At 37.9% G+C, this 17,936-nt stretch overlaps 1 protein-coding gene across 1 annotated transcript in view; it reads right to left on the reverse strand.

The window, feature by feature from the left end:
- The window catches only part of LOC124171206 (pituitary homeobox homolog Ptx1-like), a 61,213-nt gene that overhangs the window by 14,357 nt on the left and 28,920 nt on the right, over window positions 1-17,936 (reverse strand). The gene's annotated exons all lie outside the window — the stretch shown is intronic.

The following is a 17,936-nucleotide window of genomic DNA, read 5'->3' on the forward strand; positions in this document are numbered from 1 at the left end:
CCGCCCCCTCGCATGAGCTAGAGTCGTCCGCGGCGAAAGGTAAAAACCCTCAACTGACGCAGAGTATGGAAAACGGTTTTATTTTATGGAAAACTTCCAACAAAATGCCAGTTGCGGATGCTTATATATATCATAATTTTCAGGCAATAGTAATGATGAAACATAATTTTAATATTTTTCATACTGTTCATTTCTTAGGTGGTCGACTTCTTTATTTCTCAACTTTTATTAACCATTAAAATACATCTTAGAAAATTATTAGTTCAGCAATGGGGTGCTTCACGCACGAGGGACGTCCCTTAAGTGTCACCACCAGATCTCGTTCAAATTTCGCTAGGTGATAGGGAATAGATACCCAAAAAGCGTGGCTTTTGTTTCAGCCTATGTTTAATGCTTCTCGTGATCTGTGATACGGAAAGTACGAGGAAAACACCTAAATTAATGCAGCCCTCCGTATCACCACAACAAACCGTCGCTGCCCTTTATCCTAGCAACGAAGTAAAAGGGACAATAGGATGGTTTCCTATTATTTTTTTACTGCCTAAATCTAAAGGTTATTACTCCTGGAGTACGCATTTCACGCTTTCAGATTTTTAAATGACGATATCTATTTTTCGCGATTAATTGAAAAGTGAAAAATTTCAAGCGCGCGAAAACGCGACGGCTAAGTATGAATGCTGGGAAGAGCCCGTGTGACGTCATTCTGGTTCCTGCATTCGCCGTGTGAGGTGACCTTGGAGCGAGGGTATGTGCTTCGCGGCGATTCAGGCTGCTGGCAGGTAGCGCTTGGCTTAAATAAGGATTATTAATACCTTATCAAACGAAGGCAACTTTCCGACCATAGGCAGTTTTAATGAGTGATTATTAAGAGATGTTTCCCTGAGCTCTGTGCCTCATGCATGCATTGGTAATCTCAGACGATGTAAAACTCCTATCAACTCGTATAGAAACTAGGTCCCTGTGACGTCACGTGGAGTGGCATCGCATGGGCGCCAATCTGGCCTTTTTCGAATGAGGATAAAAATTGGCCATTGCCATTCGTCTAAACTGAGATTTCTAAAACCAAATAATTTGTATATTATGAATACACTAATGGTGGGTAACGAATCGCAATCAATGCCTTTCGTTTTCTTTGATGAGGGGAGCTACCCTATTGGACTAATGCGGGTTAGTTGGGCGTTTTCCTCGTCCTTTCCGTCGCAAATATCTCGAAGAGTATTAAGGATCAGCGACTGAAACAAAGAGTGCACCTCATGGGATCCATTTCCTATCACCTTGACGAATTTGAAGGGGATCTGGTGGTGAGACTTGAGGGACTTTCCTTGTCAGACCTAAAATCAATGGCGAGAGTCTCATCAAGTGTAAGCGACAATTTTAAGCTTTGTACAAATGATGCGTGCCGTTAAGAGGCGAAATGCCGGCCGAGGAGAAAATAGTGTTGTGAAATTGGCGTTGAGTAATTGCATTAGAAGAATAGAGAAAAACGTAAATGTTCGATAAAATATAATAAATATTGATTTATTTAAATAAAGAGATTCAAAAAATTATATAAGAACAACTGAAATACTTACATGTATTTAATTTCATCGCATTGCCAACTTTAATAGGAAATTGACCAGGAAACTCAGTATTTTTTGCCGAAAAAAAAAATGAGAAGACTGTATGTCATTGCGGATCATGAGGAATAAACTAATGTTTTCCTTCATTTTCCCTGAAAGGGTTTCGTAAAATTTGCTCAACCGAATTTGTATCATATACCAGGGGAAAATTTATGATTACCTTCCAAGTCTTGAATATCATAGTTCCATTGTGCTGATTGACTCAGTCTGAATACTTATTTTTGTGAATAAAGGTACCTACTGAACATCAAGTACTGTTACTCAATAATCGACTTATTGGATTACTTAGCCCGAATATCACTACTTGGTTGCTAAGAATAAGAAACAAGTCCCCTTCCAAATAATTGAGAGGGATATGGAGGCCGATGAAGTGTCCTACCAATTACATTTTTATATTTTAAGGACTTCAGAATGTCCTTAAGTAAGTAATAAAGGAATTATACCACATCCAATTGCTATATAACCAATGAAAAATATCGATTTTTCAGTGTTGTCGCAATGATTTCCAAACCAGAGTTGCATGCCCCTCTACTGCTCGCCCTTTTCATTTCGTTATAAACACATCTGGTATTCCGTTTTTACCTCAATTTATGTCCAAGGAATTGCGGTCCTAAGGACCGCACTGATAATGAACGGAAACCGTAAATATATCATCATTAATTACTGCGAAATAGGCTACGCTGTTGTGATTTCTTCTCTATAGGATTTTTGTAGTATTTAAAGCTTTAGTGCACGGCGGCAGTGGTTATTATCATCCAATTAAGAAAATCATTTTGGATCTTAGACCGGGAAACAAGTAAAAAACTTTCCCACAAAGGGCAAAGTTGTTCCCGATAAAGTAATATTTAGTCTAAGTAAGGCATTGCTATGAATTGCAGATTGATTGGACAAAGGAGAATTTTCAAATAAGGGTTAAAATTGAAAAATATATGGCATCAATCATTAAATAATAAAATATGTTCCTTAATTCTGTTACGTATTTAGGTTTTTTGGGACACCGTAAGGGTTACGCGACTGGAATTGAGATGCAATAGTAGATGCGTGAGCCGTATCTCAAGTTCCTGTGATGGATCATCTCATTGCAGTTTATATTAATAACTGTTATTTTTTTAATAATTTTGAAACTTGATATCATTTTTAACAAATAAGTCGATCTTTACTATTTTTAATAGAAAAAAGTTTTGTCTCCCTCTATTATTATAAAGCCATTACTCAAAGCCAACAATAAAACTCTGCTATAACCTTTCCAGATACTGTATTTTTGACATTTTGGAAGTCTTCAGAGGCACTAAAAACTTCATAAGCGACAGCTCACACAGCAAAAAAGTCATTGCTTTAAATTCACTCGCGAAAAAACCTCCTTCTTGTAGGCGGCACCATTTTGGGTGCTACCGGTCGCCGGAGAGGAAATTATGCGTCATCATCGCTTCCAGCAGTTTTTACTTACATGGAAACGATAACCAGGACTTTTTTGGGATAAAAATGTGATTATTTGAAAAAATTAATTAACATACTGCCCCTCCCACTTTACCTCTCCTCTCTCGCTCCCGCATGGGTCCCGCAGGCAAAATCGCTTTGATGTGTCCAAGGAACAAATGTACCAAATAAATGCTTGCTTAATAATATGCAACGTTTTTGGCTGTTCTTCTAGGTCCAATTCCATATCTTCTTTTGCTTTTAATGAGTGTAACAATTGGATTTTAATGATTTGAGTAATGAAAAGTTCAATAACTATTACTGTAAAATTTATGAATGAACTACTATTTTGGAAATAAGAATTGTAGCAGATTACATGGAATAAAAAATGTATCTGATGATTTGTAATGTTGCTTTTATTGTAATTGGTATTACACCAATTAAGATAGATTAACACCTTCACTAATTATTTTCTATCTTAAATGAAATATATTGGTGGATATATTCCTGGGTCGCGTCTTTTTATTTTTTCAATATCGGTGAGGCATAGGAGAGCCGCTGAGCTTGTTACCGGTGTACCGTGGAAGCATTTAATTTTTTATTTCTGTGTCGAGTAGTATAGTCATGTAGTATAGTGTGCCTTTGGAGAGCTACAAAATTAGGATGTTTACAACATGATAGTATCCAATTCTACTTCATTAACCTTAATTAATCCAATTCCCTACCAAAATTTATTTTACCACTACAAGGTTTTATCAACAACAGAGGTATAAAACAATGAGAAAAATAGAATGGGCAGTCAAAATAAGTTATTACATCGTGAAAAATCGATTAAAAATTTAAATATGTTATCAACTTCATTGAATTATTTAACTGTCATAAAAAGCACATCGGTAACGTATCTCAATTTTATATCTTTAAAATTACACATGCTAAGCTTAAATTTAATCAAAGTTTGTAATCCAAAAGGAAATCATCTGGTCTAATATGGCTGGATTGACCCATGTGTTATTTTTATATATGGTATAATGTTCGATACTTCATATACACCGAGGTTAAAATAATATGTAGGCATGGTGCCATGCCACTTTTTGTGTTAACAGCAAATGAATGCTGTAATTAAAGTCCAAACACGTTTGTTCCATGAATATGTGGCTGTGGTCGGCTCATAACAGCTTTAATAAGTTTCAACCCAAAAAACTATAATTATTCACCTTCTTGGTAGCTTTTTAATTTTCAACCACCTTAGATGTCAAATATGACCGCGATGATTTTAATTTGGCTCTTTAAAAGTATTTGCCTTGGATCGCGCAGTTGCAAACGCACCTCTACAAGTGAGCCGAAGCTTCGCAACATTTTGTGGCGCATGCTGGGTTCAAAATCTCTAAAACTAAGTGAACTAAAAAGCAAATCATCATAGATATAGAGTATGCCATTTTTTACCGTATTAAATTATTCCAATAGCGTCTGCAAGTATTGGTTATGAAACGTTTTCCAAGAAAATGAAAACCGCCATTCCATGGAAAGAGTTGTCATGTATCCATGCCCGTAACTAGCAAACGGAGAGTTTCTTGAAAATGCGTTGCTATCATCTAACCATTCAGAGTTTCACGCACCTACACCGGGAAACATTGATGCATATTTTTTCTATTATTTTTCGATTTCAGCCCACTGGGCGAAGGGAAGATTTCACTCCTGAGCTACGACACCCTGCGATGGGCTTGGCAATTTATACACCAACCGACTCCCTCATAAGGAGCTGCAAGCTGAGCGCGTGCTGCGAGTATTAATCAAAACGGGAGCGCTTTCGAGTCGAGTGTATTTATTTGTTGGTTTATTCATGGCAAAGGAGAGAAATAGCCTCATCGCGGACGAGGCCTGGCTCCAATTCGACCCGGTGGACGAGGAAGCCGAATTGGCATGCCAGCCTCTTCGAGGTGGAAAAAATATATGAGGATGGCACGGGGAAGTGTTTATATTCGCTCTCTCGGGATCGCTGCAGCATCTGCTTGCCGTCGGATGACATTCTATCTGGCATTTGCAATGCTAAACTAGACGTCCCAGCTAATGCTCATCCCGAGCCAGTCTGAAACATCAAGCTGGGATGTTGAGTAAAAAATGGTCCCCTGTCCGGGGTAGCTTCCTTGATCGATCCAGCGTGGTTACATCAGCCTTGATATATGAACGCAGCACGATAAACTCGTTGATCATCCCTCAGATCGCATTCTTTGTGTACCGATCGTATGCAAAATCGTAGATGTGACAAATGGTTCCGGAATTTAAGCTATATCTGTAATATTTATTGGTAATTAACATCGAAATGTTATACCAAGCAATTCGTGGACGTAATGGATGTGAGTGAAAATTAAAACCATTTATACCCGAATATTTCATAATCGACTCGGATGTGGCTGCGTTTCATGAATTAGTCATGCTCATTTGAATGAACGAGTGGCTCGCTGTGTTCCATTCGTGGCCGTTTAACGCCTTGCGCGTCTTTCAAGTTCCAACCCAACTTCGAAGGCTACATTATATCCGGGCCTTGCGGACCAAAGTTGAAGTGATTGCGACGGTGTGATGATTCCTCTTTTCAGTGGGGGTGATTGCTCATGAAGTTCAAAGAGGAACCAGAAGTGTTGGGGACCAGTTTTGCCTTTCCTATGCAATTGCGGTGAAGTTACGTACAGACGGGTGCAGTGCACACTAAATTTAGGGAGAATTTCAATCTAACGGGCAAATGGTGCCGTATTGTGGTAAAGTTGACGTCACAGTTTCATGAACAAACAATGTTTTGGTATCTTGGTTGTAAAATCTTATGTATTAACACCTACTAGTTATTTTGTAATTTATTTCTGATGATGAAAGTAAAATGTCGGGTTCTTCGGACATGCTCCTTGAATAAAGTTTGCTGCAGTCTATGAGGTCTTCTTGCGTTGGTCTTCAGGTCTGCAGCAGGATGGTTTTTGAAACCTCTGTTAGCTTGAGTCAAGAAGAGTGGTTGGAGAAATCGGAATCCCACTCTCATCGTACTTATCGCGTGGAAACCTTTGCAAGAATGTTAATTTTTCACCAATTTTCATATTCTATCTAAATTTTAATTTTAAAAATCATTTTAACCCATTACCGTCCGAGTAAAGAAATACTTGAAAATATATAATTTTTTCTCTTCAATTTACCTAATAACATGCTAAATAAGGTAAGTTGAAAATATGGGCCTTCAAAAAAATTTGCTTATGGTAAAAAAAAAATGTTGCGTTTTCGCAACGTTGCAACGTTGCGTTGGCAGAATCCGGTATCTATAGGCAGTTATGCAACCCGCAATACATTACATTGCCGTCTCATAGGAATATGCTGTTTTTACTGTCGGATATAATCCTATACCTTTTTATGCCACGTGCATGACAAAAATTGTCATATTGGATAAATAAAATCCTTAGATATTATCTTTCCAGGGAGATGTTTTTGTCATTTGACCTAAATCCACTATAAAATAGACATGCTTTACGGTTTGAAATAAATAGTCAAAGCGAAAATTTTCTCTGAAGAGCATGCATTTCACATTTTTTCATTGACTTTAATTTTATCATTGCAGATTAAATTACAACAATTAATGGCTAATTATGAAATACTCAAGCATTTTGGGTGCAATGGAACATAAAATTTCGAACATTCATACATGGTTTGGCTTTTACACTGTTTCGGCAACTACTGGATTTTTTGGCCAAATTCGTCCTTTCATGCTTCACGAGTCCGCGATGAATTACATGGCCTAACTTTTTCGATATTTATGGACGCGAATTGTATAGGAGTACGTCATCTACTGACTGATTCACTTCACTTTTTAGATGCGTCCCTGCTAGATACGATTTGAAGTCTACCAGTGAAATTTACTTCCGTTGCATAACCTGTACAATCTCCTGGCGTTAGTGCAAACACTGTTGATAAGCAAGGACCTTTTTTCCCCTAAATTCTAATGCGGTAATTTGCATTTGCATTATCAAGTAGGCCCACACCTCCCATGTATTTATCATACTCCCCAATAACACGAATAGTATTTTATTTTATTAAAATAGAATAGTATGTGAAATAGTATTTTCTTTTTCCTGCTGAAACTTTTCCCTATGCCCAATGGAAGCGAACAACTTGTATTTCTGTCTACAGGGACAATCTAGTTATCATTCCATCGAACAATACTAAGACCTTCGGCTTTATCAAATGTTTGTTTTCATGTTCCTCTCGGTTTCATGTCGATGGTTTTATTATATTCTATTAGGCACTCCTCCGTTATATTTACACGGATGGCTCCAGTGACAAATAATCCTTTTTCTTTCAAAACAATAAATAGTCTTCAAGATGAAAAGAAGTTATCGAAAAACATACGATGATTCGAGGGATCAGGGATAACCTTGAGAAATTCCAGAATAACACTTGATTCCAAGCCTAAATTTCGATGGAAGTAATTTTCTATCACCTGGTTGAACCCTAAAACCGTCCGAATAACATAAGCATCAAAGTTGAAAGAAAAATCTGAAAAGCTTGTTTTAAAAGAACATTTATGCACTGCAGTGACCAAAGTAAGGTACCACTTGCTCATTATTTCAAAATTTATGCGCAAATATTCCGTATTGTAATAATTTTTATTTCAAGTCGTCAAATTGAGGTCATAATTTACAAATCTGTCATCTGTCATGTAATGGACGCACTGCTGATAAAAGAGCGATGTTTGGGTCGCTGATGTATGGCACCTTGGAGCATTGATTTGGGCGGTGTCCTCAAGGGGAAAAAAATAATGCGATCCGAAATCAATAGTGATGTTCATGTTGTGAAGGCTACGGGTTTTGGCCCACTTGCCTCACGGTGCACGTGAGCAGGAATTCCTGTGAGATGATGCTGGGAAATGCGGGACAACTATTCTTAACTAGGCTGTTGCGTACGGGGCAATGGAACTACAGTGGAAATGAGATCCCAGGGGGGGTTCGCGGGGTTACACTTCGGGGGCGGGGTCGGTAGGCTCTCGCTTTTTACCTCTCCACCTCGGAAGGGGGAGGACAAGGAAGGAGAAAGGAAGGAAGCGCCGCCGCGATGAAAGCCCGACGACGCCTCCTGAGATAGGATAGGATTGGAAGGGCAAGGAAGAGGAATCCCGTACTGTCACATAATTTAATGTTTCTACAAAAGGAAAAAATTTCTTATAAGGAAGGAAATTTCTACGATTTTACAGTACGACATTATTTGCTTTAAACTGGAGCAAAAACCAAATCAGGATATTCCGCGGCCGGGCCGGGCGGCTGCGTTGACTTTTTATACATATACCATCTTTAAAAGAAAGGTAGCAAGACTTTTATTTTGCATCATATAGTCAAAGCTCTGGTCTTTCTTTCCGTATGAATTTTACGATCGAGTCTCGTCGCCCTCATGAAGTTTTTTTCCACTTTATGTCAAAAATAGTCAAAAAACAATCCACTTTTGAATGTTTAATTATTATATGAAAATTAATAAAAATAAATAACTTATCCCGTATAATTCTGCGGAAAGGTTAACTTTTTCAGAAAATATGATTTGAAATTCATGAAACCATATTAACAGCTCATGAGTGAAATTAAATACTCGACTTTTGCAGAAATTCAGAGTTGAAATTTTTTATAATTTTTTCTCGTCTTGAACGGTTTCTAATGATTTAATGGGTGAACCAAATATTTACTATGGTAGCCTTTCTCCTCCGTACAAATTTCTTAAAATTTTGTATGAAAAGTGCATTTTCTGGTATCTTTGAAGTAGGTGACTTCATTGGTGCTGAAATTCAACCTTCTGTCTTAAAGTTGATTTGGTAAGATAGAAAGAATGATCCTTCCTACTTTAAAATCTTAAAATATGCTTTGAATGCAATATTTCTGAATGAAGTGCAGCTAATATCATTTGGAATTGTCACTTTAATTTCCTTTGTATATTTTCTTGAGCCAAGTTTTTTACTTTAACGGCCATATAGTATTTTGAACTTTGTAGTTGTTGCGATCTCGTTTAATGATACCATTTGTAATGAAAGCATGGTAATTATTTTGCAAATTGCTCGCATATCCAGCAGAATCCCTATCACTATAAAATTACAGCATATCTCTGATGAATGTTACATTCATAATTGGCCTTAATTTCCGTCCAAACTAACAAGACTTATTTTTTTTCACTTGCAGGTTTTCCTGATTACTTATTTCGTCGCATTGTACCAGCATAATTCCATTCGTCCTTGCTGAAGTCAGCGCACCTGTTGCGGGGGTCTCCTCCGTAGACGACTCGTATGGGTTTCGAGAAATAACAAAACTATTTCAACTTGCTCAAATTGACTTCATCCAGTGTGAGAAGTGTGTATTGTTCTATGACATCAATGGAGTTTATATATTACTGAATTAGAGTGCATAACTATGTAAACGGAATTACTGGGTGGCTTAGATAAGTGTTTGCTTTCGTGCATTTAAATTGCTCGGCAAAGTAGACGCTATCAGCAGTTTTCCATTGAAAATTTCTCTCATCGTAAAAGAAGAACCTACTGACGCGTCTTGACGACCTAAAGCCTATACGTTAGTGTTATAAAAGGAGGGAAAACGTAGCGTGTCTTCACTTGTGCCTGTTATAATACCGACTTAATCCGTAGATTTGCGCGTACCATATGGGTTATTTAATGTGCTACCTTAAAATTCATCAATTTTACTTAAAAGTATATCCTTTGTGGTACTTGGGTGTGCAGTTATGTCATATTATTTTGCAGTGTTCTTTTGCAATAAGTGATGTGTTTAGTGCTAAATATGTGAATAGTGTGTGTGATAGTGGAACTGAGGTGATACGAGGAAGGCCTGAACATGAAGAGGACGGTGTATATTTCATGCGGAGGTACAGAATAAGGTAGGATATTTTCTGTTAAATCATTTTGCCAAATTTTCTTTCGTCGAAGCTTGATGAACTTTTTTCGTGTTTTTTTTTATTACGAAAAGTTGTTACTTGACTTGTTTAATGCAATACATCCATATTCTATCAATTTCCTCATAAGGAGATACCTTTTATACATTTCCGTTTTATGTCAAACATCTATCGGCGTGTTCAGTTTTAATTTTTAGTTGAAAATATATCCTTCAAATTGTTAAAATATTTTTTGGCTACGCACGCATACTGCCGCAATAATAATGGAAAATATACACAAAAAAGTAAGAAATAAATTAACCCCGGGACTTGAGGTTTTTTGCCATCTGAGAATACCTGGTGGTCTCCATTTTAGAGGGAGTTGGAAATAATTACTACAGTATTCCACCGATTACCACAGGCTTCCATTAAATACTTAAGTAGCATTCTACGAGCCTCCCCCTCCCTCAAGCACTTCCCTCTTCAATTCACATTAAGGCCTTCTCCCTTTCATTCCATCTAAAAGATCTATTCTTTTCATTCCTCTCCCTCGCTACCTAACATTCTACCCTCTAACACTGTTTTCAACATCCCCTGCCCGCTGAGTACCCTCACGCTCCATACCTTCTGTCTCCTTCGTATCTCATTTGAAAGTTGCCTCTCCTCACCCACCATGTCCAGCACTTCGTCGTTCCTCCTCCTCTCCGTTCACTTCACATTTTCCACTCTTCTCCGCACCCACATCTCGAATGCCTCGAGTCTTCCCTCGTCCTCCATCCAAAGTGCCCACGTTTCCGCACCGCAAAGAGCTACACTCCAGATCAAACCCTTCGATAGCTTTTTCTTTTAACTCTTACATAAAGATGCTCTCATAAACTCCTTCCTGTTCATGAACGACTCCTTTGCTAACGCAATTCTCTTCCTGATGTCCTTACCGTCCTATCCGTTTCCCTCTAATGTGCCGCCCAAATAGTGTTCCTGCTCCTACAAATAGTTTTTGATCACCTACTTTTATCTTGAGTCTCACATTCCTATCTCGCGATGCTGTGCAAAACCGTATTGCCTTGGTCTTCTTGTGATTGATCCTAGTCCTATACTCCTAGAATCGCTTGTCTAATAAACCCATTAGAGCCTGCAGTTCCCTCGCTGATTGGCTGATAAACGTATGATCAACCGTGAACCTAACTGTTTCAAACATCATTCCTCCCACTTTTACTCCAGTTTCCAACTCATCCCACGCTTCTCTTACCATCTCCTCAGCGTATAAATTAAAAGGCAGCGGCGATGGGACAGCCTTGCAGTACTCATCGGCCAATACTTGCCCACCCAGATTCTCCGTCCGCTACCCTCGAATTATGGTGGAAAAATATGAAATAATAAAGGCAGTAGTTAATACAGTATAAAATATAGTGGCAGTAGGATATGCAGCTGAGCTTGGTCACAATTACTGTAGTCTAATTGAATTTTTATTATTAGTATGCTTGAAAAATTAATGCTAAGTGTACTTTTCAGTTAGGGAATCTTCCACCGGTGGACTGCGTCTTTCGCCGGGGACGTCACAGGAGACGCAGCTGCAGCAAATGTAGGGAAACGACCATTCCTGGAGAGGTTTCCTCAGAATTTGCATCGTATCCACATTTCTGTAAATATGATTGGTAGAGATAGGTAGTAAGACAATTTTGCTACCCTTTTAGTCTTGCAGGAATTTTGGTGGGTTTTAATTTTTTTTTAGGTTGGAGGTATTTTGCGTATATTCAGCCCCATAATTTCTAAAAAAAATCCGCGATATTCAGCCGTTGGAAATCCTGGACCACGAATAAAGAAACTGTATTTCCAAGAGGCCGCCGATGGTGTTCCTAGAACATTCAGCGCTATCTAATACGAAGTAGCTACCCTGTTGATCGTCAGCACCATTAGGGATTTATTCAATCTGGGAATACTGTTTGGCGTACGCCTTGGCCCAGTTGATAATACGGTCTCTATGTTCGCGCTGAATATTTATTAACCTTATTACTACGATGGAATGTAACGCTATATCTATGCGACTAAATGGTACTAATACGGAGAGCAGCGATTCAAGTAGAAGTTTGATCGCTTTATAATTCGCCTGCTTTGGTTTCTACAATTTCCCATTTCACCTAATACACCAATAAAATTTTCTGGAGTAATTTTTACGCCGTCGTGGGCGTACTAGGGTGGTAGGACCTTCACAAATGCTGTGGGCTGGTCATTGTGAATGAGCTCATCATCCACAGTAGCCAGTCTTCCTTGCGCTTGAAGTATTTAGTGATGAATTAACTGCACTGATTTAATGATAAATGCTCTGCATATGTTTTTTGCAGGAAAATTTAGAGAAAAATTACCCGGAGTTAATGCCATGGGACATTAACATCCGCGGTAGATGATTTCAATGAAGCCCAAAACATAACTTTAGACATAAGGATAGTTACGTAGACTTAGATGTAGTTTAAAAATTTTAGTTCGTAGGTATTTAGCATTAATCCGCGGCCATTCAGGTGAGCTGCAGTATGTCTGAGATTACTTTCAGGTATCAAAAATTTCCTTCCCCCGGCTGTACCCAGAAGTTTTTCATCATCTTCAACCCATATAGTTTCGGGCTTCGGTTAATTTGGAACCAAAGAAATAAAATAAGACAATCAGAGAGAGTAACTGGCTGGAAAAACACCTCTTTTTAAAATAACGCCTCTTTTTCGGCTTGTGTGCGAGGAAGAGACTGATGAAATTATGTGAGTGGAGCATTACCCTCCAAACAAGAGGGAGCGTGACTCCTTCAAACATTAGTGCTACATGAGAATATCAAGAGTAGTTGGACAAAATAACGCATGGAGAGGCTTATCATAGGATAAAGGCAAGAGATGGCTGTGGAGATATATAAATAATGAAAGGATAGAGCTTACGGGCCACATTCCGACGGCATGACTCTAATGGAAATCTATAAATACGAATGGCTCAATATTTGAGTTGAAGAAAAGGAATCTCTAAATGCAATAAAGAATTGAAAAGAGGACCAGAGGGAATATTCGAGCGGAAGACTTGCGCAGGCCAATCCAATGATAGGACACGTGAGAAAAAGTTGAATATGTGCCTAGAGAACTGTAGCCATGCATGAGTCTATTCCGACGGAAGCCGACTGTCGGACCAGGAGACTTGTGTGCGCTACCGTGGGAGTCTTCCAGTGATTTCAACGCCTTTCGAGATTCAGCCGCATTCCAGGAGAGTGTGTGCAGAATCCTGGAAACGGAGACAAGGTCTCCATAGGTGAGTGACTCCTATTTTAGATGTCTGTAGATTTAGGACTGCATCAAGTTAATTTAGCATGCATGATGGTAATGTTCATTTAGAAAAGCAGGGAGATTTTGGTTTTTGTAACATTTGATGGAAAGGCAACCCTTGTCATATTCCTCTGGAAGGTCGTCATCCTGTCGCGCCTTTCCATTTTTTAGTTGGGATAATAATTTAAGGATTTTTATAATGGACCCGTTTTTCATTTTTTGGAGCGCAAAGATAAAACACCTTTTCATTTTTGCCATCGTTGACGGAATCAGTGTCGAATCATTGCTGGCTATTTTAGCGCTGTAAAATGGAAACATGCCCCACTATTGACTGAAGAAACCTTTTACTGAATATAAAACATAAGTTCGGTCATTTTCAAACCTCTTTGGATGGTCTTCGTCAGATGTATTATTGTAATTAAATAAATGAAATTCCCTAATTAATGATGAAGCAAGTGGGTGGATATACTACGTGAAAAATGTACGATTGGTCGGAAATTTTATTATATTCAGTGCATAAGATTCATCGAGGTGAAATATTACCGTTTTTAGTCGATTTGAGAAAAGTACCTTCATTTATGGCGAAGTAAATAGCTCATCTTCGTGGTGATTTCTTGAAGAATTTTAATAATTCGTTTTTCCAATTATTCTCGTCATCTCATCATGTGAGAATTTTCTGAATTGAACTTTTTCATGTATTTAAGATAGTGAATCATCTCTATTCCCCCCACATACTTACATTTACTTACTACCTAAAATGTAAAATTCACAAAACAAAACACACCTACGAACATCGGCATGCGTTTACGATAGATGTCAACGAAGGCATCCATTTAAAAAAGTGCAATATCTCGTTACCCAAATCTTAAAATCAGACCATACGGAAGATGAATTGATTATTGACGTTACACAACTATATCAAACTCATATTAGTCTTTTTGTGCAACCACGATGGGAAACTCTAGCAATTTTTAGGAACTTCATATTTAAGTGAAATAAAATTCACTCAACATCTTCCCCAGTGATTTTAGTATCACCGACTCAGGCTTAAATTTATCCCAATAGTTTTTCGATGCTAAAATTCTTTGGAGTATACTAATATAAACTAACTTCATCTATGTTCTACGATGTTTTTTGTCAATTCCTAACGAAATTAAGTATACGCATAACTCCTACTCGACCGGTCTTTGTGACGTAGTTCAAGTTTAAAACGCTATCATGTGAAAGTTTTACGTTAAATGAAGTTGACCCTTGCCAACATTTTCCTGATGAAAAGATGGAGTGTAACATAAGTGAACGACGCAGATTATAGGGCACACTCCTGATACGTAGAAGAAGCCGTTAAGTAATAGGAAAATATGTGCGGAAACACTTCGTCTCAAACCTAATACTTAGTGTCAAACCTCCAACAACTCTTGTCTCCAATGCAGCCACCTAGATCTCTAATCAGGTTTAGCATACACAGTTACCATCATTTTGTCGTGTATGTTGTACTAGTTCCGTAAGAAAATTTTCAATCAGCTGGGCTAGAAAACATGTACTTCATGCACAATGTAATAGTTCCTCATTTAAGCGTTTATTTCTCTTGGCTTCATAATGACAGAGTTGGTGACAGAAGAATAGGTAGAGGATAGTGTAACAATTTCTTAACCTGCACGCTCTATGGAACCAAATTAGCTGGACTTTTGTTTGTGCAGGCATTTGAAAGCTTTTGTGTATCGAACTTCAGTACAAGATGTGTAAGAGTCGCTGTGCCCGCATTATTGAAGGCTGCGAAACGAGACGCAATACACCCAATGGGATGGATGAACGCCTTCTGATTAGATTCACTGCAGCGACGGGTTGTATATGTATTAATGCTCATAGGTGAACATCTGCGTGGTAGAGCTGCAAGCGGTGAGCTCGTGCGTTCTGTTGTTCTATGCAGGGGCTGTCTGGCCAGGTCCGCTGGTCGGCAATCGCCGAGGGCCCCGAGCTTCGGGGGACCCCACAACGCTCGCATCTATCGTGGATCGTATATGAAATGTGTAATTAAAAAATATGCAGATTTCTTCAACCAAAGTTTTTTTTTGAAATGGGAAAATAATACGATTTCATTGGTTGCTTTGTTCACAACATACTCAGTGAAAGAGATTATATAAAAAAACAAAAAAATAAAGGTGTCAGAAGCTAAAAGAGAACCTGATGCTTTTTTGGAAGGGTTATTCAAAAAGGTTATTTTGTTTTTTTTTTCAGTGCAATTTCCAGAAGTAAATTCATTAAATTTATATGAGACCTATATATTATTAAATTTTATAAGCGAAGAAATTTTCACTTTCATAGTATTTTTTCTTGCGAAGTATCTATTTTTATTAACTTTTATCTCATTTTAAAGCCAGAATAGCGTCGAAAATCCATTTGGGCCCCAACAAGAGCCCTAAACAAGGGCCCCCAAACACCTACAATCGCCCCTGCTTGTCTGTTCTCTCTGGTTATTGTGGCGGAAGGACTGATGTTTAGCATAGAAACAAAACCTTTGTGCACCTATGTTCATTTATATTATGTCTTTGTCTACGTATGAGGAATGTGCCCCGCAACTTGTGCTGCACATTTTTGTTACACCTAATATTTTTTCTCTTGGCTGGATTGTTATATTTTATCTATGGGTAAATGCTGAAAAATTTTTAGACCCCGCATGAGGAAAAATTGCGTGATAATTAAGTTTTGATTAAGTGCTACGTCACATGAATACACTTACGAGGACCGGTGTAGCGGGATTGTTTTTTTTCTCTTCCGAGGAGACTATGAAAATGCAATTCCATCAAATTCTATTATATATTCTCTTGCTATAGTAACTCATCGAATAGTAATAAAAAATAAGATTTTCCTGCGATAATTTATGGATTTTCCTCTTCAAATCGGAATTTTTACATAACATCTTAATAGATTCTGGCCTGAACGCAGGATTGGTGTTGACTATAACCATGAAATGGTCGAAGCTGTGGCAAAAATTGATATTAAGTTCGTTTATCATGAGAATCGTGATAAATATAAATTGCTGGTACAATAGTCTCTATGATTTTTTGAGTTATTAGCAACCAATTGCTAAAATTGAAGTAAAATCACGTTATTTTTGAATTAAAATGGTGCAGCAATCTGGTGGAAAAAGCAACGCTTAAAAATATAAGCACTCAATTGAATACTTTAAAGTTTTTAAATCCATCAGTGTCGCGTACGGTGGCCACGTTTTTTCCTACCAAACTGAAGGTCGCGGGCTTATTTCCCGTCTGGGTTAAAGTTGAATCTCACGGTTTTAGTTCACGTACAAGTCCAGTGATCATTTCTCTACTTTTAATGACTGGGAGAATGATTTCCTAAGCCATTATTTTCTATATCTTTCGGTTATTTGAAGCGTCCTTGATGAAGATGAATGCTGGTTATCATAAGCTCAATGACGTCATCACAATGTGCGTCTGGTATCGAGCGGTGATTGGCTGCTGCTGTATTTCTAGTTTTCAGTAATGAAAAACGCGATGACAACAAATGATGGAAAGGTCTCTATAACAGCTAACATTACGACTTCCAGGATTTATCATTTGGTTGTGATGCACGATATCCTAAAACTTGTACTTGAAACATGAATGCGTGATTCAGGCTTAAAATTTACACCTCTCGGTCATGGGTGTTTCTAAATCTGCGTAGTTATACGTTGTTTCAAAATGCGCACAGGAGCTGTTTTCGGGCGCATGTAATTAAATAATACAGATGAAAAATAAAATGAATTCAAACGTTTTTCATTAATATACACGAATATAAATATTTTCTAGTGTAATACAATAATTGCCGACGTTAGTTTTAATCGATAGGTACAGTCATTTCCAGTACTGAATACTGCACCAATGCTGTCTAAGGGAGATACAGATGTGGGTGTTGAAACCCCTGCTCGGAACCCTAAAAATTTACAAAAATATTCGTATTCGTACAGCAATCCTACTTATTAGAAATTCAGAAATGAAATGTTTTAGTTTTAAGTTAGCCTCTCGTATGTATTCAAATTAGTTGTTTATAATTAACGAATGTAAACGATTTAAAAATTTTAAGCATTCTTGTTTCTTTTCACTAATAGGCCCAGGCCCTGGTGATTATTTATGGCGTACCCCTTGTGGTGCATTATCTGTTTCATCCCCCAAAGCCTAATCCTAATTGCGCCTCTGTGATGAGTTTATCTCCTTTCATGCAAATGGTGCTCCCCAAAGTTACAACAAACACCATGATCGTGCCACCAATGGAGATGGGGAAAGTCCTTATTAGAGATTCAATTATTATGAATTTAATCACTAGGGTGATACAATCACTTCGCTCTTGTGATTCTCAATAAATCGAAAGAATCGTAGACTCATTAGTCCGCGAGAACGGCTTAAACTGTGATGGACAGTGACTCGTAGATCGAAAATAATCTTTGGACTCGAATTAGGGAAATGATTGATGGCTGATCACAACAATTAACTTCGGGTATCCATTCTCTCAAAGAAATAGGACAATGTGATCCTAGGAGGCAAAGGAAAAATCTGTAAGAAATACTTGATTACTATTCAAGAAATATATTTCACGTAGCAAATTTTGATTTTCCTTATATCATTACGATGAAATATAACATTTTATGGTGTCTTTTTTTAATTGCCCTCCTAAAAACGTAACCATTTCAAAAGCAAGTTCAATCGATTAAAGAATCATAAAAAAC

Source organism: Ischnura elegans, chromosome X, assembly GCF_921293095.1.
Source record: "Ischnura elegans chromosome X, ioIscEleg1.1, whole genome shotgun sequence".
In the NCBI taxonomy this organism is placed as follows: domain Eukaryota; kingdom Metazoa; phylum Arthropoda; class Insecta; order Odonata; family Coenagrionidae; genus Ischnura; species Ischnura elegans.